Here is a 23589-nt window from a genome sequence, read left to right as displayed (position 1 = left end):
ACGGTTGTGTCCGGTATGGCATAGTAAGGTATGATGAGTGGGGATTCTGTCTGTTGGTTGAAACACATTTGCTATGCTAATCATGCAGGGAATACTTAAACCTCCTGAGTCGGCCGTAGATCGAGTCTTGTTCCAGTAACCCCCATACTTGTTTCGTACTACCACTTGTCCCTGCCATAGGTAGGGTACGGTTCAGTAAGTTGTCAACCCCTTACCCAGCACACACCGTACAGAGAGGCTATGGTGGAAGATACCGGAGGCATCCGGTAGGCATGCCACCTGGTCCGGGGGCATGGGTGTTTCGGTTGTAGCCGAAGGGGTAGCTCCCCTAGTTTGCGCGCGGTATAAATTTTGTGATCCCATGCTAAGTCGAGGTCGTAGCCTCCCCACTTAGAGTTTCTCTTAACGGGTGTCGTGGGTGCTTCCAGACACCGGTAAGTTAGGCTGGTGTGTGCGGTTAGGTGTGTTCTCAATTAAAAGACCGTAGACGGAATTAGTCCCGATGGACTAAAGAAATCCGTTACCCGTGGGTAAAGAGTACACCCTCTGCAGAGATTATACATCTATTCGAATAGCCGTGTCCATGGGTAAGGACTACGGTCTGGGATGGGTCAAGTGTCGGTCTTAGTGTCGGTCTTCGGAGGAAAAAAATTGCTAAACCAGAACATGGATCATGACTTGTGACTCATGATGATTATGATCACTATTATTATGGACTAACCATTTACATTATTTGAATTATTGAGTATCCCTGGGACGGTTCTACCTCCTGGATATTCACTGTGATCATTCTCTTATAAGCCCTTTATGTGGCATCGCTCAGACCCCCGACTGTGGCATGCTTGTTATTTAAATTACTTATAATCCCTTTATGTGGTGTCGCTTAGACGCCCGACTGTGGCATGCTTGTTATTTAAATTATTTATAAGCCCTTTATGTGGTGTCGCACAGACGCCCGACTGTGGCATGCTTGTTATTTCTATTATTTATAAGCCCTTTATGTAGTGTCGCATAGACGCCCGACTGTGGCATGCTTGTTATTTCTTTTATTTATAAGCCCTTTATGTGGTGTCGCTCAGACGCCCGACTGAGGCATGATTTATCTTATTATCCTTTCGAGGCGTCGCTTCAGACACCCGATCGGTGCATTCTATTTCTACTCCCTTATTGCATATTCATGTCGTATATGAATAACCTGCTTGCGTGCATCATGGATTTTTATTTCGTGACTGACGTTGTGATCATAGAATATTTCAGAGCATGATTACCATTTGTTATGTTATACCTGTGTTCATAATGTTTGCGAGTACATTCAAAAGTACTCACTGGCTTGTCCCTGGCTATTGTCTTGGCCAGATTGCTTGCATGGAGAAGAGCGTTGCGATGATAGCCCCGGAACCCATGCAAAGGTGATAGCAGCCTCGCGAAGATAGGAGTTATCCTGGTCAGCTGTTCCTGTGGGAAATGAAGTCCCATAGACGCAGATGAACCACAAACCGCTTCCGCCATCAACCACTAGAAACCAATTGTTGTACTCATGGGCCACAATGGTCTTGTACTACATATCTTGTACTTTGCTTGGAATTTCTGTATCAAGTTGGTGCCTCATCAGCTAACAGAAATCCTGGGGCTGGTGAGCACAAGGATCATTTTCTGGGAAAATATATCCCGAAAACCCAGTCCTGACAAACTTGGTATCAGAGCCAGGCTGACCATTGGCTGATCCTATCTTAGCCAGGTCAATAAACCTAGGTTAACCAACCCACCAGACCTTAACCTAACCCCGGCCAAGCTTCCCGTGTAAGATAGCCACACAGTGACCCCGACGCTTTTGGCAGTCGGTGCCCAACCTATCAGCCTAGCCTGTCGATCACGCGCCAGTTACCGACACCTAATTTGTCTCATTCGCAAGCGTGCGAAGGAAGACTCCGTCCCCTTTTTCTATAAAAAGGGCACGCTAGCCTCAACACAGCACAGCACAGCCTCTTCCCCCAACTCGAGGCATAATGCCTGGCCCTATTGTGCACAATGAGACCACAGCGACCAACCTTGGAGGTTTTGTGACCGTGCTCGCAAACCTCACCCGCCGTGCCTATGCATTAGAAGAGCCCCCAGAATATGTTGTGTACCAAGGACCCATGAGCGGTGAGAGCCGTCAATTCTGGGCCACTGTACACATCTATGGTAGGGGTCTATCGCCAGAACGCCCCTACAGGTTCACTGGAAGGACAACTTCCTTTGAGCCACAAGCCATCCAGCTAGCAGCTCGAGAGGCTATAGTTCAACTCCGGCACTTGTCGCCCAGAGTTAACTGTCGCTCGTTCTACTACTACCCTAGCCGTGACGGGTATGGTAGGCCGCCCCAGGTTGCCAACGGAGATCACGAGACGGATCCTACATTGTTGCATCTGGTGCGCTATGTAAGTGCACTAGAGGAACTGTTCGATCAGATCACCCTTGATCTGATCGCAGCTCGTGGAGAACTGGTTCGCCGAGCCCCGGCAAGAAGAGAAGATGAGCCCGACGCCGACAACCCAGTCGTGCTGTTCGGACAACCGATCGAGTCCTTGAGGACTTCCCCAGCCATCGGCCAAAATGCTTTGGTGTCCCCAGAAGTGCTTCGTCGCCTTTTGGGAACACGCTCCAACGGGATTGTGGCCAACAACCCCCGCGATGGTCATCATCGCTACCCCGACCCTGCAGCCCCTCAACCTCATCTAGCTAATCCCGACGGTGAAACCCGTGGAGAAGCCTTGACGTCCACAAGGCAAGCCCGCTTAGATATTAACGAAGTAGACTAAGTCACTCGAGTAGTACCGAGCCTTAGTATTTCTACGCCTTGTAATTGTGTGATCCTGTATCACCATAATTAAATGATGTCTGCTTGTGCGCCCCTATTTTTGAATAATAGCCATGCATGAGTACGTTAGCGTACAGTTGCATTTTTAAACTCCGGGCGCAGCTACCAAAACCACCCCGACGACACCCACAGTAATGCGTCACTTTGTGAGATATGTATATCCGTAGCTTTGACCCCGACCCCCATAAGAGCAGAACCGACAAACTAGTTACCTTTCACCGCGATAAATGACCCCGCCCAGATGCTATATAAAAGGCCACCTCGTGACCTTGCCAAGTATCCCTCATCTGGTGCACAACTTTCACAGCCATTTCTTGCCATGCCGAGCCCTAGTTTTTAATCTGAGAACCCCAGATGCCACCCCAGGTAGTTTTGTCAAAATATTGTGGGACTTTACCTGCAGTACCATGAGTGCCATCCATCCACCCCAGTACGAGTTGCTCAAATCGAGGATCACCCCATCCACCTCGAAATATTGGGCAGTAGTGCACATCCCTCCCACAAACCCAAACCAAGACCCAACGGAAGTCTCCTTTGTGGGGAAATCTATGTCGACTCCGCAAATGGCCATAGAAGCTGCTGCATACGAAGCACTTGCTCGCCTTCGATTCGCGGTGCCCTATGCCAGCGAACGGGGGTATTATTATTTCCCGAGCCGTGCGGCACCCGGAGAAGTAGCATCTTTTCCCGGTGGACGAATTGAGAGAGACCCGGTACTGGCCAACCTTGCCCAGTATGTTATCACTCAAGAGCGTTTGACTGAGCGGGTAATGGGTTATCTCCAGAGCCTCGCTGATTTAAATCCTCAGATCGCTATTGGCAGCCACTGAGGCCCGACCAGGAGAGACGCATTCATCGGCTAGTCAATCCGCTTCCCCCGATAGAAGAGGAGTGTGCCCCAGTACCAGAGACGTATTCTCAGGACCCTATTGTTGGAAATATGCCCTAGAGGCAATAATAAAATGGTTATTATTATATTTCCTTGTTCATGATAATTGTCTATTGTTCATGCTATAATTGTGTTATCCGGAAATCGTAATACATGTGTGAATACATAGACCACAACATGTCCCTAGTGAGCCTCTAGTTGACTAGCTCGTTGATCAATAGATAGTCATGGTTTCCTGACTATGGACATTGGATGTCATTGATAACGGGATCACATCATTAGGAGAATGATGTGATGGACAAGACCCAATCCTAAGCATAGCGCAAAGATCGTGTAGTTCGTTTGCTAGAGCTTTTCCAATGTCAAGTATCTTTTCCTTAGACCATGAGATCGTGTAACTTCCGGATGCCGTAGGAGTGCTTTGGGTGTACCAAACGTCACAACGTAACTGGGTGACTATAAAGGTACACTACAGGTATCTCTGAAAGTGTCTGTTGGGTTGACACGGATCGAGACTGGGATTTGTCACTCTGTATGACGGAGACGTATCTCTGGGCCCACTTGGTAATGCATCATCATAATGAGCTCAATGTGACTAAGGAGTTAGCCACGGGATCATGCATTACGGTACGAGTAAAGAGACTTGCCGATAACGAGATTGAACAAGGTATTGGGATACCGACGATCGAATCTCGGGCAAGTAACATACCGATTGACAAAGGGAATTGTATACGGGATTGATTGAATCCTCGACATCGTGGTTCATTCGATGAGATCATCGTGGAACATGTGGGGGCCAACATGGGTATCCAGATCCCGCTGTTGGTTATTGACCGAAGAGTCGTCTCGGTCATGTCTGCATGTCTCCCGAACCCGTAGGGTCTACACACTTAAGGTTCGGTGATGCTAGGGTTGTAGAGATATTAGTATGCGGTAACCCGAAAGTTGTTTGGAGTCCCGGATGAGAACCCGGACGTCACGAAGAGTTCCGGAATGGTCCGGAGGTAAAGAATTGTATATAGGAAGTCCAGTTTCGGCCACCGGGAAAGTTTCGGGGGTCACCGGTATTGTACCGGGACCACTGGAAGGGTCCCGGGGGTCCACCGGGTGGGGCCACCTATCCCGGAGGGCCCCATGGGCTCAAGTGGGGAGGGGAACCAGCCACTGGTGGGCTGGTGCGCCCCCCTTGGGCCTCCCCTGCGCCTAGGTTTGGAAACCCTGGGGGTGGGGGGCGCCCCACTTGGCTTGGGGGGCAAGCCACCCCCCTTGGCCGCCGCCCCCTGGAGATTGGATCTCCCAGGGGCCGGCACCCCCCAGGGCCCCTATATATAGTGGGGGGAGGGAGGGCAGCAGCACCCTAGCCCCTGGCGCCTCCCTCTCCCTCCTGTGACACCTCTCCCTCCTGCTAGCGCTTGGCGAAGCCCTGCCGGGATCCCGCTACTTCCACCACCACGCCGTCGTGCTGCTGGATCTCCATCAACCTCTCCTTTCCCCTTGCTGGATCAAGAAGGAGGAGACATCTTCCCAACCGTACCTGTGTTGAACACGGAGGTGCCGTCCGTTCGGCGCTCGGTCATCGGTGATTTGGATCACGACGAGTACGACTCCATCAACCCCGTTCACTTGAACGCTTCCGCTCGCGATCTACAAGGGTATGTAGATGCACTCCTCTCTCTCGTTGCTAGATGACTCCATAGATTGATCTTGGTGATGCGTAGAAAATTTTAAATTTCTGCTACGATCCCCAACAGTGGCATCATGAGCTAGGTCTATGCGTAGTTTCTATGCACGAGTAGAACACAAACTTGCTGTGGGCGTAGATGTTGTCAATTTTCTTGCCACTACTAGTCTTATCTTGTTTCGGCGGCATCGTGGGATGAAGCGGCTCGGACCGACCTTACACGTACGCTTACGTGAGACAGGTTCCACCGACTGACATGCACTAGTTGCATAAGGTGGCTAGCGGGTGTCTGTCTCTCCCACTTTAGTCGGAACGGATTCGATGAAAAGGGTCCTTATGAAGGGTAAATAGAAATTGGCATATCACGTTGTGGTTTTACGTAGGTAAGAAACGTTCTTGCTAGAAACCTATAGAAGCCACATAAAAACATGCAACAACAATTAGAGGACGTCTAACTTGTTTTTGCAGCATATGCCTTGTGATGTGATATGGCCAAATGGATGCGATGAATGAAATATATGTGATGTATGAGATTGATCATGTTCTTGTAATAGGAATCACGACTTGCATGTCGATGAGTATGACAACTGGCAGGAGCCATAGGAGTTGTCTTTATTTTTGTATGACCTGCATGTCATTGAATAACGCCGTGTAAATTACTTTACTTTATTGCTAAACGTGTTAGCCATGGAAGTAGAAGTAATCGTTGGCGTGACAACTTCATGGAGACACGATGATGGAGATCAAGATGATGGAGATCATGGTGTCATGCCGGTGACGAAGATGATCATGGCGCCCCGAAGATGGAGATCAAAAGGAGCAAAATGATATTGGCCATATCATGTCACTATTTGATTGCATGTGATGTTTATCATGTTTTACATCTTATTTGCTTAGAATGACGGTAGCTTAAATAAGATGATCCCTCGCAATAATTTCAAGAAAGTGTTCCCCCTAACTGTGCACCGTTGCGAAGGTTCGTTGTTTCGAAGCACCACGTGATGATCGGGTGTGATAGATTCTAACGTTCGCATACAACGGGTGTTGACGAGCCTAGCATGTACAGACATGGCCTCGGAACACACGCAATACACTTAGGTTGACTTGACGAGCCTAGCATGTACAGACATGGCCTCGGAACACGGAAGACGGAAAGGTCGAGCATGAGTCGTATAGAAGATACGATCAACATGAAGATGTTCACCGATGTTGACTAGTCCGTCTCACGTGATGATCGGACACGGCCTAGTTGACTCGGATCATGTTTCACTTAGATGACTAGAGGGAAGTCTATCTGAGTGGGAGTTCATTGAATAATTTGATTAGATGAACTTAATTATCATGAACTTAGTCTAAAATCTTTACAATATGTCTTGTAGATCAAATGGCCCATGTTGCCCTCAACTTCAACGCGTTCCTAGAGAAAACCAAGCTGAAAGATGATGGCAGCAACTATACGGACTGGGTCCGGAACCTGAGGATCATCCTCATAGCTGCCAAGAAAGATTATGTCCTAGAAGCACTGCTAGGTGACGCACCCATCCCAGAGAACCAAGACGTTATGAACACTTGGCAATCACGTGCTGATGATTACTCCCTCGTTCAGTGCGGCATGCTTTACAGCTTAGAACCGGGGCTCCAAAAGCGTTTTGAGAAACACGGAGCATATGAGATGTTCGAAGAGCTGAAAATGGTTTTCCAAGCTCATGCCCGGGTCGAGAGATATGAAGTCTCCGACAAGTTCTTCAGTTGTAAAATGGAGGAAAATAGTTCTGTCAGTGAGCACATACTCAAAATGTCTGGGTTACACAACCGCTTGTCTCAGCTGGGAGTTAATCTCCCGGATGATGCGGTCATTGACAGAATCCTTCAGTCGCTTCCACCGAGCTACAAGAGCTTTGTGATGAACTTCAATATGCAGGGGATGGAAAAGACCATTCCTGAGGTATATTCAATGCTGAAATCAGCGGAGGTGGAGATGAAAAAGGAACATCAAGTGTTGATGGTGAATAAAACCACTAAGTTCAAGAAAGGCAAGGGTAAGAAAAACTTCAAGAAAGACGGCAAGGGAGTTGCCGCGCCCGGTAAGCCAGTTGCCGGGAAGAAGCCAAGGAATGGACCCAAGCCTGAGACTGAGTGCTTTTATTGCAAGGGAAGTGGTCACTGGAAGCGGAACTGCCCCAAATACTTAGCGGACAAGAAGGCCGGCAACACCAAAGGTATATGTGATATACATGTAATTGATGTGTACCTTACCGGCACTCGTAGTAGCTCCTGGGTATTTGATATCGGTGCGGTTGCTCATATTTGTAACTCAAAACAGGAGCTGCGGAATAAGCGGAGACTGGCGAAGGACGAGGTGACGATGCGCGTCGGGAATGGTTCCAAGGTCGATGTGATCGCCGTCGGCACGCTACCTCCATTTACCTACGGGATTAGTTTTAAACCTCAATAATTGTTATTTAGTGCCAGCTTTGAGCATGAACATTGTATCAGGATCTCGTTTAATGCGAGATGGCTACTCATTTAAATCCGAGAATAATGGTTGTTCTATTTATATGAGAGATATGTTTTATGGTCATGCCCCGCTAGTCAATGGTTTATTCTTAATGAATCTCGAACGTGATGTTACACATATTGATAGTGTGAATACCAAAAGATGTAAAGTTGATAACGATAGTCCCACATACTTGTGGCATTGCCGCCTTGGTCACATTGGTGTCAAGCGCATGAAGAAGCTCCATGCTGATGGACTTTTGGAGTCTCTTGATTACGAATCATTTGACACGTGCGAACCATGCCTCATGGGTAAGATGACCAAGACTCCGTTCTCCGGAACAATGGAGCGAGTAACCAACTTATTGGAAATCATACATACCGATGTGTGCGGTCCAATGAGTGTTGAGGCTCGCGGTGGCTATCGTTATGTTCTCACTCTCACTGATGACTTGAGTAGATATGGGTATGTCTACCTAATGAAACACAAGTCTGAGACCTTTGAAAAGTTCAAGGAATTCCAGAATGAGGTGGAGAATCAACGTGACCGAAAGATAAAGTTCTTACGATCAGATCGTGGGGGGGTATTTAAGTCACGAATTTGGTATGCACTTAAGGAAATGTGGAATCGTTTCACAACTCACGCCGCCTGGAACACCTCAGCGAAATGGTGTGTCCGAACGTCGTAATCGCACTCTATTGGATATGGTGCGATCTATGATGTCTCTTACCGATCTACCGCTCTCATTTTGGGGCTATGCTTTAGAGACCGCCGCATTCACTTTAAATAGGGCTCCATCGAAATCCGTTGAGACGACACCGTATGAATTATGGTTTGGGAAGAAACCTAAGCTGTCGTTTCTGAAAGTTTGGGGATGCGATGCTTATGTCAAGAAACTTCAACCTGAAAAGCTCGAACCCAAATCGGAAAAATGCGTCTTCATAGGATACCCTAAGGAAACTATTGGGTATACCTTCTACCTCAGATCCGAAGGCAAGATCTTCGTTGCCTAGAACGGGTCCTTTCTGGAGAAAGAGTTTCTCTCGAAAGAAATAAGTCGGAGGAAAGTGGAACTTGATGAGGTGATAGTCACCCCTTCCGAACCGGAAAGTAGCGCAGCGCGGGAAGATGTTCCTGTGGTGCCTACACCGACTGGGGAGGAAGTTAATGATGATGATCATGAAGCTTCGGATCAAGTTACTGCTGAACTTCGTAGGTCCACAAGGACATGTTCCGCACCAGAGTGGTATGGCAACCCTGTCCTGGAAATCATGTTGTTAGACAACGGTGAACCTTCGAACTATGAAGAAGCAATGGCGGGCCCAGATTACGACAAATGGCTAGAAGCCGTGAAATCCGAGATAGGATCCATGTATGAAAACGAAGTATGAACTTTGACTGACTTGCTCGATGATCGGCGAGCCATAAAAAATAAATGGATCTTTAAGAAGAAGACAGACGCAGATGGTAATGTGACCATCTATAAGGCTCGACTTGTCGCTAAGGGTTATCGACAAGTTCAAGGGGTTGACTACGATGAGACTTTCTCACCCGTAGCGAAGCTGAAGTCCGTCCAAATCATGTTAGCAATTGCCGCATTCTATGATTATGAGATATGGCAAATGGACGTCAAAATGGCATTCCTCAATGGCTTCCTTAAGGACGAATTGTATATGATGCAGCCGGAAGGTTTTGTCGATCCTAAGAATGCTGACAAAGTATGCAAGCTCCAGCGCTCAATCTATGGGCTGGTGCAAGCATCTCGGAGTTGGAACATTCACTTTGATGAGATGATCAAAGCGTTTGGGTTTACACAGACTTATGGAGAAGCCTGTGTTTACAAGAAAGTGAGTGGGAGCTCTGTAGCATTTCTCATATTATATGTGGATGACATACTATTGATGGGAAATGATATAGAATTCTTGGAAAGTATAAAGGCCTATTTGAATAACTGTTTTTCAATGAAGGACCTTGGAGAAGCTGCTTATATATTAGGCATCAAGATCTATAGAGATAGATCAAGACACCTCATTGGTCTTTCACAGAGTACGTACCTTGACAAGATATTGAAGAAGTTCAATATGGATCAGTCCAAGAAGGGGTTCTTGCCTGTATTGCAAGGTGTGCAATTGAGCACGGCTCAATGCCCGACCACGGCAGAAGATAGAGCAAAGATGAGTGTCATCCCCTATGCCTCGGCCATAGGGTCTATTATGTATGCCATGCTGTGTACCAGACCTGATGTAAACCTTGCCGTAAGTTTGGTAGGAAGGTACCAAAGTAATCCCGGCATGGAACACAGGACAGCGGTCAAGAACATCCTGAAGTACCTGAAAAGGACTAAGCATATGTTTCTCGTGTATGGAGGTGACGAAGACCTCGTCGTAAAGGGTTACGTCGATGCTAGCTTCGACACAGATCTGGATGACTCAAAGTCACAAACCGGATACGTGTATATTTTCAATGAAGGGGCAGTAAGCTGGTGCAGTTGCAAGCAAAGCGTCGTGGCGGGATCTACATGTGAAGCAGAGTACATGGCGGCCACAGAGGCAGCACAAGAAGCAATCTGGATAAAGGAGTTCATTACCGACCTAGGGGTGATTCCCAATGCGTCGGGCCCGATGACTCTCTTCTGTGACAACACTGGAGCTATTGCCCTTGCCAAGGAGCCCAGGTTTCACAGGAAGACCAGGCATATCAAGCGTCGCTTCAACTCCATTCGTGAAAATGTTCAAAATGGAGACATAGATATTTGTAAAGTACATATGGACCTGAATGTAGCAGATCTGTTGACTAAACCTCTCCCTAGAGCAAAACATGATCAACACCAGAACTCTATGGGTGTTCGATTCATCACAATGTAATTAGATTATTGACTCTAGTGCAAGTGGGAGACTGTTGGAAATATGCCCTAGAGACAATAATAAAATGGTTATTATTATATTTCCTTGTTCATGATAATTGTCTATTGTTCATGCTATAATTGTGTTATCCGGAAATCGTAATACATGTGTGAATACATATACCACAACATGTCCCTAGTGAGCCTCTAGTTGACTAGCTCGTTGATCAACAGATAGTCATGGTTTCCTGACTATGGACATTGGATGTCATTGATAACGGGATCACATCATTAGGAGAATGATGTGATGGACAAGACCCAATCCTAAGCATAGCGCAAAGATCGTGTAGTTCGTTTGCTAGAGCTTTTCCAATGTCAAGTATCTTTTCCTTAGACCATGAGATCGTGTAACTCCCGGATGCCGTAGGAGTGCTTTGGGTGTACCAAACGTCACAACGTAACTGGGTGACTATAAAGGTACACTACAGGTATCTCTGAAAGTGTCTATTGGGTTGACACGGATCGAGACTGGGATTTGTCACTCCGTATGACGGAGAGGGATCTCTGGGCCCACTCGGTAATGCATCATCATAATGAGCTCAATGTGACTAAGGAGTTAGCCACGGGATCATGCATTATGGTACGAGTACAGAGACTTGCCGGTAACAAGATTGAACAAGGTATTGGGATACCGACGATCGAATCTCGGGCAAGTAACATACCGATTGACAAAGGGAATTGTATACGGGATTGATTGAATCCTCGACATCGTGGTTCATCCGATGAGATCATCGTGGAACATGTGGGAGCCAACATGGGTATCCAGATCCCGCTGTTGGTTATTGACCGGAGAGTCGTCTCGGTCATGTCTGCATGTCTCCCGAACCCGTAGGGTCTACACACTTAAGGTTCGGTGACGCTAGGGTTGTAGAGATATTAGTATGCGGTAACCCGAAAGTTGTTCGGAGTCCCAGATGAGATCCCGGACGTCACGAGTTCCGGAATGGTCCGGAAGTAAAGAATTGTATATAGGAAGTCCAGTTTCGGCCACCGGGAAAGTTTCGGGGGTCACCGGTATTGTACCGGGACCACCGGAAGGGTCCCGGGGGTCCACCGGGTGGGGCCACCTATCCCGGAGGGCCCCATGGGCTGAAGTGAGGAGGGGAACCAGCCATTGGTGGGCTGGTGCGCCCCCCTTGGGCCTCCCCTGCGCCTAGGGTTGGAAACCCTGGGGGTGGGGGGCGCCCCACTTGGCTTGGGGGCAAGCCACCCCCCTTGGCCGCCGCCCCCCCTGGAGATTGGATCTCCCAGGGGCCGGCGCCCCCCAGGGCCCCTATATATAGTGGGGGGGAGGGAGGGCAGCAGCACCCTAGCCCCTGGCGCCTCCCTCTCCCTCCCGTGACACCTCTTCCTCCCGCTTGCGCTTGGCGAAGCCCTGCCGGGATCCCGCTACTTCCACCACCACGCCGTCGTGCTGCTGGATCTCCATCAACCTCTCCTTTCCCCTTGCTGGATCAAGAAGGACGAGACGTCTTCCCAACCGTACGTGTGTTGAACACGGAGGTGCCGTCCGTTCGGCGCTCGGTCATCGGTGATTTGGATCACGACGAGTACGACTCCATCAACCCCGTTCACTTGAACGCTTCCGCTCGCGATCTACAAGGGTATGTAGATGCACTCCTCTCTCCCGTTGCTAGATGACTCCATAGATTGATCTTGGTGATGCGTAGAAAATTTTAAATTTCTGCTATGATCCCCAACACCTATCCATTTACCGTTATCATTGTAGACGTCACTGCTATGTTCATTGTCTCAGCATTTATTTCTATGTCGCAACTCATGCGTGGTATCCTAAAATTGTGCAATGAATTAAATTTTTAGTTTCAATTAATGTGAGTGGTTTTTTTCTTACTGCTGTTAATTTTTATTAACCGTTTTCACTCTCGGTAATTCTGAAGTGAGATTTTTCCCGGAATCGTTGCGGCATATATCTCTTCACGACGTAGATTTTTATTCACGCAGCACCACAGCAGACTCACAACCGCAACCACTCGACCTCGTGCACTAATTGCTAATGCACATACACATGTTACACCTAACTGATCACCTCTGAAGGAGAGGTTAGTTGGTAATCACTCGGGTACAAGCTGCCTCCAACACACTGACAACAGTTAGCGCCCGACACCACACTTAATTCTCATGATCACCGCCACCGCGAAGGGCTAACACTCGAGCGGCAGCATCACGACGATCATCGAGGATCATCACACACAGGAGCACGGAGAACCCCAGCAACGCCGCCAACCCTCCGCACATCAGGACCACGTACCAGTCCGGCATCACCTCCGCCATTAGAGCCTCGTCTCGAGCTCCTGCAAACCGAAATGGAGGAGAAGGAAGGAGAAGGAGAAGCGAGGCCAGGTGTGAGGAAGAAGAAAGGAGCACCGCGATCATTTTATAGCTCGAGATCGGTGTACGGTGGGCGAGGTCCACCAGCGCCGCTCGTCGCTCGATCGCCGGTGTTCGAAGGCGAACCCGCGAGCAGTGCCGATAGTGCACTGGCCCACGAGGTGAGTGCACGCTGCACCGGCAGCTAGCACGCCGCGCACTACCGCAGTACGGCCTAGATGCCCTACGCGCTAGACGTCGCCGGTGGGGAAAGCGCGGGAAAGCACGCGGGAGAGAGGAAGAGGAGAGAGCCAGAGGTAGAAGAAGAGGCCGACAGTGGGCCCCGGGTCCACCTGTCAGCCAGAGGGAGCACTGTGCTCTCGGGTACGACCAGCGTATTTTAGAAATTTAGAATTTATTCTAAATTTACTATATCCAACGTAGAAATCTCTCGTTTTCCCCAAACCATGGATTTTTCCCACACAGCCCACACTGTAGTTTTACACCACTTATTGCCCTCTCACTGTAGATACATTTTATTGCATAAGTAGGATGATTTTTTTTTGGTAAGAGCAATGTTTGTTCAAAACAGCTTTTAGCAAATCTCGAGGACGAAATTTTTCTTAAGGGGGGTAGTGTTGTAATACCCCAAAATTTTGACCTTGTTTTATTAATTAAAATTTTGCCAGGAAATTTAATTTTTATTTTCGGGATTTATCTTTTGGTTGCAGAACCTCCCTTTTCTTGGATATTGTGGAGTTTTCCCCCCAAGTGAGAACTTTCCAAAAATATTATTGGACTTGTATACCCTCTCAAGAAAACATTTATTTTATCTGTGGAATTATTTATATAATTATTATTTTTTTCTGAGCCTTATTTCTTTTGAAATGATTTTTATAAGTTTTAGAGGCTCCTTTGCACTACAACCCTTTTATAGATTCATTAAAAAATTTCACCAAAATTTGGGGATGACATTTGGAGTATATAATTCAACTATATGCATTAACCCACTGGTGTTCTTTGAAAAATTTGAGCAAAACGTCCTCTTTTGCTCTCTGGCTCAGTTTGGTATTTTCTACTGCAACCATATTTTAACTTGCCCTTTTACCCTTGATTCTTTCTCCTGCTTATAGTCCTCCCTGCAAAACCCTTAAGTCCAGGAGAATGGACCCATTGGAGTATTTTTGGTCCATGAAACTATGCCCTTTACTTTCTGTCCAGAATTGGTTTTCTCAAAAACTTGCACTAACAAGTTTTTGTTTCTAACAAACTAACCTTGCCACCCTCACCTATATCTAAAGAGACTTTGATCTGGAGGCTTTGGCCAGCAGAAGAGATGCCTAGATGCCCTTGGCATTTCATCAAGCAGGTTAAGGGCATGGCCAGTTTTGGCATGCTTTTAGACTTGCATTAGGAAGTTGCTCTAATGGCCTTACCAGCATGTCTATTAGCTCTCACATAATCATTAGCCTAGTTCTGTTTAGTTACAGGGGCATCAGAGAGGCCTAGAACGCGTTGGCATTGCGTCGAGCACCTGGCGGGCGTGCGCCGGGCGCGCCCAGAGCGCACGTTTTGCACGCGCGCGCACCGAGTCGCCGCGTCCCACTGCCGCCTCCCCGCGCTCGTTCTGGCCACTCCCCTCGCACAGCCTGCACGCCCGACCCCTCCCTCGCCGCAGAGCCGCCCTGGCCCCCTCCTGGCGCCCTATAGCGCCGCCGTCAGGTCGGCCATGGCAGCAAGCGGGCGGCCGCAGCAGCCCCTTCCATGGACGGCGCCGCCCGAGCCATACGCGTGCGCCAGCTGCCCTCTGGAGCAGTTCGAGCTTATCCAAGAACGCGTCCGCTAGAGCCCGTCGCCACCACGCACCCCCCTGCTGCAACAGAATGGCGGTTCGCCGGTGTTCTTATCCACGGCCGCGGAACCGACCTAGTTGCGCTATAAATGGAGGCCCCGAGCTCATCCAAACACCCAGGCAGCCTCAGGCCATCTCTCTAGAGCCCCCCTCCCCCCCCCGGTAGGCCAGAAGCCCTTCCCTTCCCCGTCTCCGGCCAGTTCGGCCGCCGCTGCCCTCCGGTCCAGTTCGTCGCAAGTAGAGCTCCTCCCGTCCTTCTAGCACCACCACCCGACTCCCCTTGACCGTGCGGAGCTGCCCAGCACCTCAAACTCGCTCGGGAACCGCCGTAACCCAAAGCCCCAATTCACCCGAGGTCGCCGTCCGCCGCAGAACTCGCCGCCGGCGATTCCCTCCACCCCCGCCGACCTAGCGACCATCGGGAGGACCGCCCTAGACTGGCGGATCCATCCCCGCCCTCAGAACCCTGCGGGGAGCCGTCGTTCACCGGCGTCGATCGCCGGAGCCCCGCCTCTGTTCGGCCAGAGGAGGAAGGAGGCGGGGGGGCGACTGGTCAAACCTGACCAGTGGGCCCCCTGGACCCACTGTCAGTGACCACGGGCCGGTCCACGCTCGCGTAAGTGGAGGCGTAAAACTCAAAGTATGTCTCCTGCGTGTATCTATTCGAAACGTTTTTCCTCTTTTTCTGTTTTATTTTTAAAAACAGAAATTTGACTAAACTTTGACTGGCCATAACTTTTTAAATATAAGTCCAAATGACTTGATTCTTTTTTTGTTGTTTCTCAAATTCTGTCTAGTTTATTTTCATATTTATTTGAAAATTTTCCAGACACCTTTTTTTACTGTTTTAAAATTATGTGTTAATTGAAATTTCCTCAAAATAGGATTTTGGAGAGAGAAGAAAACTTTCAAAAAGTTTTTGGGATGCACCCTGCCTCTCCACAACTTGAAGGCAAGCATTCTAAACCCTGGCTTAATATGGTGTGTGTTGTTTGATACGGTTACAACACCACCTCAACACGAAGTATTCGTTATTTTATGTGATGATATGATCATACTCATGAGTGCATAATGAATATTCCTTACTGTTGGAATTTGATATACTTGTGATAGTAATCACCCTCGTATGCCTTTCATACCTATCGGAGGGAATCCGGGAAAGCCTCTGTCTTGGGTAGACACGAGCTTGTCTCCAGTCTCCGTCGAGACGGTTGTGTCCGGTATGGCATAGTAAGGTATGATGAGTGGGGATTCTGTCTGTTGGTTGAAACACATTTGCTATGCTAATCATGCAGGGAATACTTAAACCTCCTGAGTCGGCCGTAGATCGAGTCTTGTTCCAGTAACCCCCATACTTGTTTCGTACTACCACTTGTCCCTGCCATAGGTAGGGTACGGTTCAGTAAGTTGTCAACCCCTTACCCAGCACACACCGTACAGAGAGGCCATGGTGGAAGATACCGGAGGCATCCGGTAGGCATGCCACCTGGTCCGGGGGCATGGGTGTTTCGGTTGTAGCCGAAGGGGTAGCTCCCCTAGTTTGCGCGCGGTATAAATTTTGTGATCCCATGCTAAGTCGAGGTCGTAGCCTCCCCACTTAGAGTTTCGCTTAACGGGTGTCGTGGGTGATTCCAGACACCGGTAAGTTAGGCTGGTGTGTGCGGTTAGGTGTGTTCTCAATTAAAAGACCGTAGACGGAATTAGTCCCGATGGACTAAAGAAATCCGTTACCCGTGGGTAAAGAGTACACCCTCTGTAGAGATTATACATCTATTCGAATAGCCGTGTCCATGGGTAAGGACTACAGTCTGGGATGGGTCAAGTGTCGGTCTTCGGAGGAAAAAAATTGCTAAACCAGAACATGGATCATGACTTGTGACTCATGATGATTATGATCACTATTATTATGGACTAACCATTTACATTATTTGAATTATTGAGTATCCCTGGGACGGTTCTACCTCCTGGATATTCACTGTGATCATTCTCTTATAAGCCCTTTATGTGGCGTCGCTCAGACGCCCGACTGTGGCATGCTTATTATTTAAATTACTTATAAGCCCTTTATGTGGTGTCGCTCAGACGCCCGACTGTGGCATGCTTGTTATTTAAATTATTTATAAGCCCTTTATGTGGTGTCGCACAGACGCCCGACTGTGGCATGCTTGTTATTTCTATTATTTATAAGCCCTTTATGTGGTGTCGCATAGACGCCCGACTGTGGCATGCTTGTTATTTCTTTTATTTATAAGCCCTTTATGTGGTGTCGCTCAGACGCCCGACTGAGGCATGATTTATCTTATTATCCTTTCGAGGCGTCGCTTTAGACACCCGATCGGTGCATTCTATTTCTACTCCCTTATTGCATATTCATGTCGTATATGAATAACCTGCTTGCGTGCATCATGGATTTTTATTTCGTGACTGACGTTGTGATCATAGAATATTTCAGAGCATGATTACCATTTGTTATGTTATACTTGTGTTCATAATGTTTGCGAGTACATTCAAAAGTACTCACTGGCTTGTCCCTGGCTATTGTCTTGGCCAGATTGCTTGCATGGAGAAGAGCGTTGCGATGATAGCCCCGGAACCCATGCAAAGGTGATAGCAGCCTCGCGAAGATAGGAGTTATCCTGGTCAGCTATTCCTGTGGGAAATGGAGTCCCATAGACGCAGATGAACCACAAACCGCTTCCGCCATCAACCACTAGAAACCAATTGTTGTACTCATGGGCCACAATGGTCTTGTACTACATATCTTGTACTTTGCTTGGAATTTCTGTATCAAGTTGGTGCCTCATCAGCTAACAGAAATCCTGGGGCTGGTGAGCACAATGATCATTTTCTGGGAAAATATATCCCGAAAACCCGGTCCTGACAATAGATCACACCATATCTAATAAAGTACGGTTACGACGTTCGGACACACCATTACGCTGTGGTGTTCCAGGTGGTGTGAGTTGTGCAACTATTCCACATTGTTTTAAATGAAGGCCAAACTCGTAACTCAAATATTCGCCTCCGCGATCAGATCATAGAAACTTTATTTTCTTGTTACGATGATTCTCCACTTCACTCTAAAATTCTTTGAACTTTTCAAATGTTTTAGACTTGTGTTTCATTAAGTAGATATACCCATATCTGCTCAAATCATCTGTGAATGTCAGAAAATAACGATACCCGCCGCGAGCCTCAACACTCATTGGACCGTATACATCGGTATGTCTTATTTCCAATAAGTCGGTATCTCGCTCCATTGTTCCGCAGAACGGAGTTTTAGTCATCTTGCCCATGAGGCATGGTTCGTAAGCATCAAATGATTCATAATCAAGTGATTCCAGAAGTCCATCCGCATGGAGTTTCTTCATGCGCTTTACACCAATATGACCTAAACGGCAGTGCCACAAATATGTTGCACTATCATTATCAACTTTGCATCTTTTGGCATCAATATTATGAATATGTGTATCACCACGATCGAGATTTAATAAAAATAGACCACTCTTCAAGGGTGCATGACCATAAAAGATATTACTCATAAAAATAGAACAACCATTATTCTCTGATTTAAATGAATAACCGTCTCGCATTAAACAAGATCCAGATATAATGTTCATGCTCAACGCTGGCACCAAATAACAATTATTCGGGTCTAAAACTAATCCCGAAGGTAGATGTAGAGGTAGCGTGCCGACGGCGATCATGTCGACCTTGGAACCATTCCCGACGCGCATCATCACCTCGTCCTTAGCCAATCTTTGTTTAATCCGTAGTCCCTGTTTCGAGTTACAAATATGAGCAACCGAACCGGTATCAACTACCCAGGCACTACTACGAGCATTAGTAAGGTACACATCAATAATATGTATATAAAATATACCATTGTTCACTTTGCCATCCTTCTTATCCGCTAAATACTTGGGGCAGTTCCGCTTCTGGTGACCAATCCCTTTGCAGTAGAAGCACTTAGTTTCAGGCTTAGGTCCAGACTTGGGCTTCTTCCCGGGAATGGCAACTTGCTTGCCATTCTTCTTGAAGTTTCCCTTCTTTCCTTTGCCCTTTTTCTTGAAACTAGTGGTCTTGTTAACCATCGACACTTGATGCTCCTTCTTGATTTCTACCTCCGTAGCTTTGAGCATTGCAAAGAGCTGGGGAATAGTCTTCTCCATCCTTGCATATTATAGCTCATCACGAAGCCTTTATAGCTTGGTGGCAGTGATTGAAGAACTCTATCAATAACACTATCATCTGGAAGATTAACTCCCAGCTGAGTCAAGTGGTTATGATACCCAGACATTCTGAGTATGTGTTCACTGACAGAACTGTTCTCCTCCATCTTGCAGCTATAGAACTTGTTGGAGACTTCATATCTCTCAACTCGGGCATTTGCTTGAAATATTAACTTCAACTCCTGGAACATCACATATGTTCCATGACATTCAAAACGTCTTTGAAGTCCCGATTCTAAGCCGTAAAGCAGGGCACACTGAACTATCGAGTAGTCCTTAGATCGAGCTTGCCAGACGTTCATAACATCAGCATCTGCTCCTGCAGCAGGCCTTTCACCTAGCGGTGCATCAAGGACATAATTCTTCTGTGCAGCAATGAGGATAATCCTCAAGTTATGGACCAAGTCCGTGTAGTTGCTACCATCATCTTTCAACTTAGTTTTCTCTAGGAACGCATTAAAATTCAAGGGAACGGTAGCACGGGACATTGATCTACAACATAGATATGCAAAAACTATCAGGACTAAGTTCATGACAAATTAAGTTCAATTAATCATATTACTTTAAGAACACCCACTTAGATAGACATCCTCGAGTCATCTAAATGATCACGTGATCCAAATCAACTAAACCATGTCCAATCATCACATGAGATGGAGTAGTTTTCAATGGTGAACATCTCTATGTTGATCATATCTACTATATGATTCACGTTCGACCTTTCGGTCTCCAGTGTTCCGAGGCCATGTCTGTACATGCTAGGCTCGTCAAGTTTAACCCGAGTATTCCGCATGTGCAAAACTGTCTTGCACCCGTTGTATGTGAACGTAGAGCTTATCACACCCGATCATCACATAGTGTCTCGGCACGACGAACTGTCGCAACGGTGCATACTCAGGGAGAACACTTATACCTTGAAATTTTAGTAAGGGGTCATCTTATAATGTTACCGCCGTACTAAGCAAAATAAGATGCATAAAAGATAAACATCACATGCAATCAAAATATGTGACATGATATGGCCATCATCATCTTGTGCCTTTGATCTCCATCTCCAAAGCACCGTCATGATCTCCATCGTCACCGGCTTGACACCTTGATCTCCATCATAGCGTCGTGGTCGTCTCGCCAACTATTGCTTCTACAACTATCGCTAACGCATAGTGACAAAGTAAAGCAATTACATGGCGTTTGCATTTCATAGAATAAAGAGACAACCATAAGGCTCCTGCCAGTTGCCGATAACTTTTACAAACATCATCATCTCATACAACAACGTATATCACATCATGTCTTGACCATATCACATCCCAACATGCCCTGCAAAAACAAGTTAGACGTCCTCTACTTTGTTGTTGCAAGTTTTACGTGGCTGCTACGGGCTTCTAGCAAGAACCGTTCTTACCTACGCATCAAAACCACAACGGTGTTTCGTCAAGTTTGCTGTTTTAACCTTCAACAAGGACCGACCGCAGTCAAATTCGATTCAACTAAAGTTGGATAAACAGACACCCGCCAGCCACCTTTATGCAAAACTAGTTGCATGTCTGTCGGTGGAACCGGTCTCATGAACGTGGTCATGTAAGGTTGGTCCGGGCCGCTTCATCCAACAATACCGCTGAATCAAAATAAGACATTGGCGGTAAGCAGTATGACTATCACCGCCCACAACTCTTTGTGTTCTACTCGTGCATATCATCTACGCATAGACCTGGCTCGGATGCCACTGTTGGGAAACGTAGCATGCAATTTCAAAAAAAATCCTATGCTCAAGCAAGATCTATTTAGGAGATGCATAGCAACGAGAGGGGAAGAGTGTGTCCATGTACCCTCGTAGACCGAAAGCGGAAGCGTTTGACAACGCGGTTGATGTAGTCGAACTTCTTCTCGTTCCGACCGATCAAGCACCGAACGTACGTCACCTCCGAGTTCTGCACACGTTCAGCTCGATGACGTCCCTCGAACTCTTGATCCAGCAAAGTGTCGAGGGAGAGTTCCGTCAGCACGACAGCGTAGTGACGGTGATGGTGAAGTGATCCGCGCAGGGCTTCGCCTAAGCACTACGTGAATATGACTGGAGGCGTAAACTGTGGAGGGGGGCGCCGCACACGGTTAACAAACGTTGGTGTGTCTTCTAGGTGCCCCCTCCCCACGTATATAAAGGAGGGGGAGAGAGGCAGCCTAGGGCGCGCCCAAGTAGGAGGAATCCTACTTGGGCCCCTAGTCCAATTCGGCCTCCCCTTTTCCTTTTACTGGAGGGGGAAAAGAGGGAAGAGGGGAAGGAGGAAGGAAAGGGGGGCCAAACCCCCACCTCCTTCTCCTATTCGGCCTCCTACCATAAGGGGGGCGCCACCCCTTGTGGGCTGGTGTGCTCCCCTCCTATGGCCCATATGGCCCATATCTTCCCCCGGGGGGTTCCGGTAACCCCCCCCCCCGGCCCCCCGGTACTCCAATATGTACCCGATACATCCCGGAACACTTCCGGTGTCCGAATAATATCATCCTATATATAAATCTTTACCTCTCGACCATTTCGAGACTCCTCGTCATGTCCGTGGTCTCATCTGGGACTCCGAACAACATTCGGTCACCAAATCACATAACTCATATAATACAAATCGTCATCGAACGTTAAGCATGCGGACCCTACGGGTTCGAGAACTATGTAGACATGACCGAGACACCTCTCCGGTCAATAACCAATAGCCGAAATTGGATGCTCATATTGGCTCCCACATATTCTACGAAGATCTTTATCGGTCGAACCGTTATGACAACATACGTTATTCCCTTTGTCATCGGTATGTTACTTGCCCGAGATTCGATCGTCGGTATCTTCATACCTAGTTCAATCTCGTTACCGGCAAGTCTATTTACTCGTTCTGTAATGCATCATCCCGCAACTAACTCATTAGCCACATTGCTTGCAAGGCTTCTTATGATGTGCATTACCGACAGGGCCCAGAGATACCTCTCCGATACTCGGAGTGACAAATCCTAATCTCGATCTATGCTAACCCAACAAACACCTTCAAAGATACCTGTAGAGCATCTTTATAATCACCCAGTTACGTTGTGATGTTTGATAGCACACAAGGTATTCCTCCGGTATCCGGGAGTTGCATAATCTCATAGTCAAAGGAATATGTATATGTCATGAAAAAAGCAATAGCAATAAAACTTAACGATCATTATGCTAAGCTAATAGATGGGTATTGTCATCACATAATTCTCCTAATGATGTGATCCCGTTCATCAAATGACAACACATGTCTATGGTTAGGAAACTTAACCATCTTTGATTAACGAGCTAGTCTAGTAGAGGCTTACTAGGGACACTGTGTTTTGTCTATGTATCCACACATGTATCAACTTTCCGATTAATACAATTCTAGCATGAATAATAAACATTTATCATGATATAAGGAAATATAAATAACAACTTTATTATTGCCTCTAGGGCATATTTCCTTCAGCTTGAACCGTTCTTGCTCTAGAGGATCCTCAAGGACGATGAAGTCTTGGGCTCCAAGGCTCTCCTCATCTTCGGAAAGGGGGAGGTAGTTGCTGTCTTCAGAATCGCCGGGGTTCTTGGGATCACCATGGTCCTCGGGATCACCGTGGCGGTCGAGATCACCATGGTTGTTGTGACCCATAGTGTAACGCCCCGGATCCGTTGCGCCACGTGTCTGCCAGTTATTCGCTGTCATCGCCATGGTTTTTGCTTGCGTGTTGCATTTTGCCATGTCATCTTCTGCATTTCATATCATGTCATCATGTGCATTGCATTCGCATACGTGTTCGTCTCGAGCGTCCGAGCATTTTCCCCGTTGTTCGTTTTGCAATCCGGCGCTCCTATCTCCTCCGGTGCACCCCTCTTGTTTTCTTTCGTGTGCGTGTGTCAAACTTTCTCGGAATGGACCGAGGCTTGTCAAGTGGCCCTAGTATACCACCCGGAGACCACCCGTCAAGTTTCGTTCCATTTGGAGGTCGTTTGGTACTCCAACGGTTAACCGGGTAACCGCGAAGTCCGTTTTGGCATTGCAGCAAAACCCCCCTTCTAACAGTACCAAAACTCCTCTAAGTCTCCGCCATGCTCTCGGTCGTTCGATCACGATCGCGTGGGCGAAAACCGCACCTTGTTTGGACTCTCCTAGCTCCCTCTACCTATATAAACACCCCCTCCCCCGAAATTCGCGGATGAATTCCACCCTAACCCTAGTATTTTTTTCCCCAGCGCCGCCGGACATGTCCATCTCGCCGCCGCCGCCGGGCGCGGCCAATCGGCACGCGCCACCTGTCCCGCCCGGCTCCCACGCGCCTCTCCCCGCCGCCGGCCCGCGGGGCC

The sequence above is a fragment of the Triticum aestivum genome, chromosome 6D, assembly GCF_018294505.1.
Source record: "Triticum aestivum cultivar Chinese Spring chromosome 6D, IWGSC CS RefSeq v2.1, whole genome shotgun sequence".
Lineage (NCBI taxonomy): Eukaryota > Viridiplantae > Streptophyta > Magnoliopsida > Poales > Poaceae > Triticum > Triticum aestivum.
Note: the sequence above shows the minus strand (reverse complement) of the source record.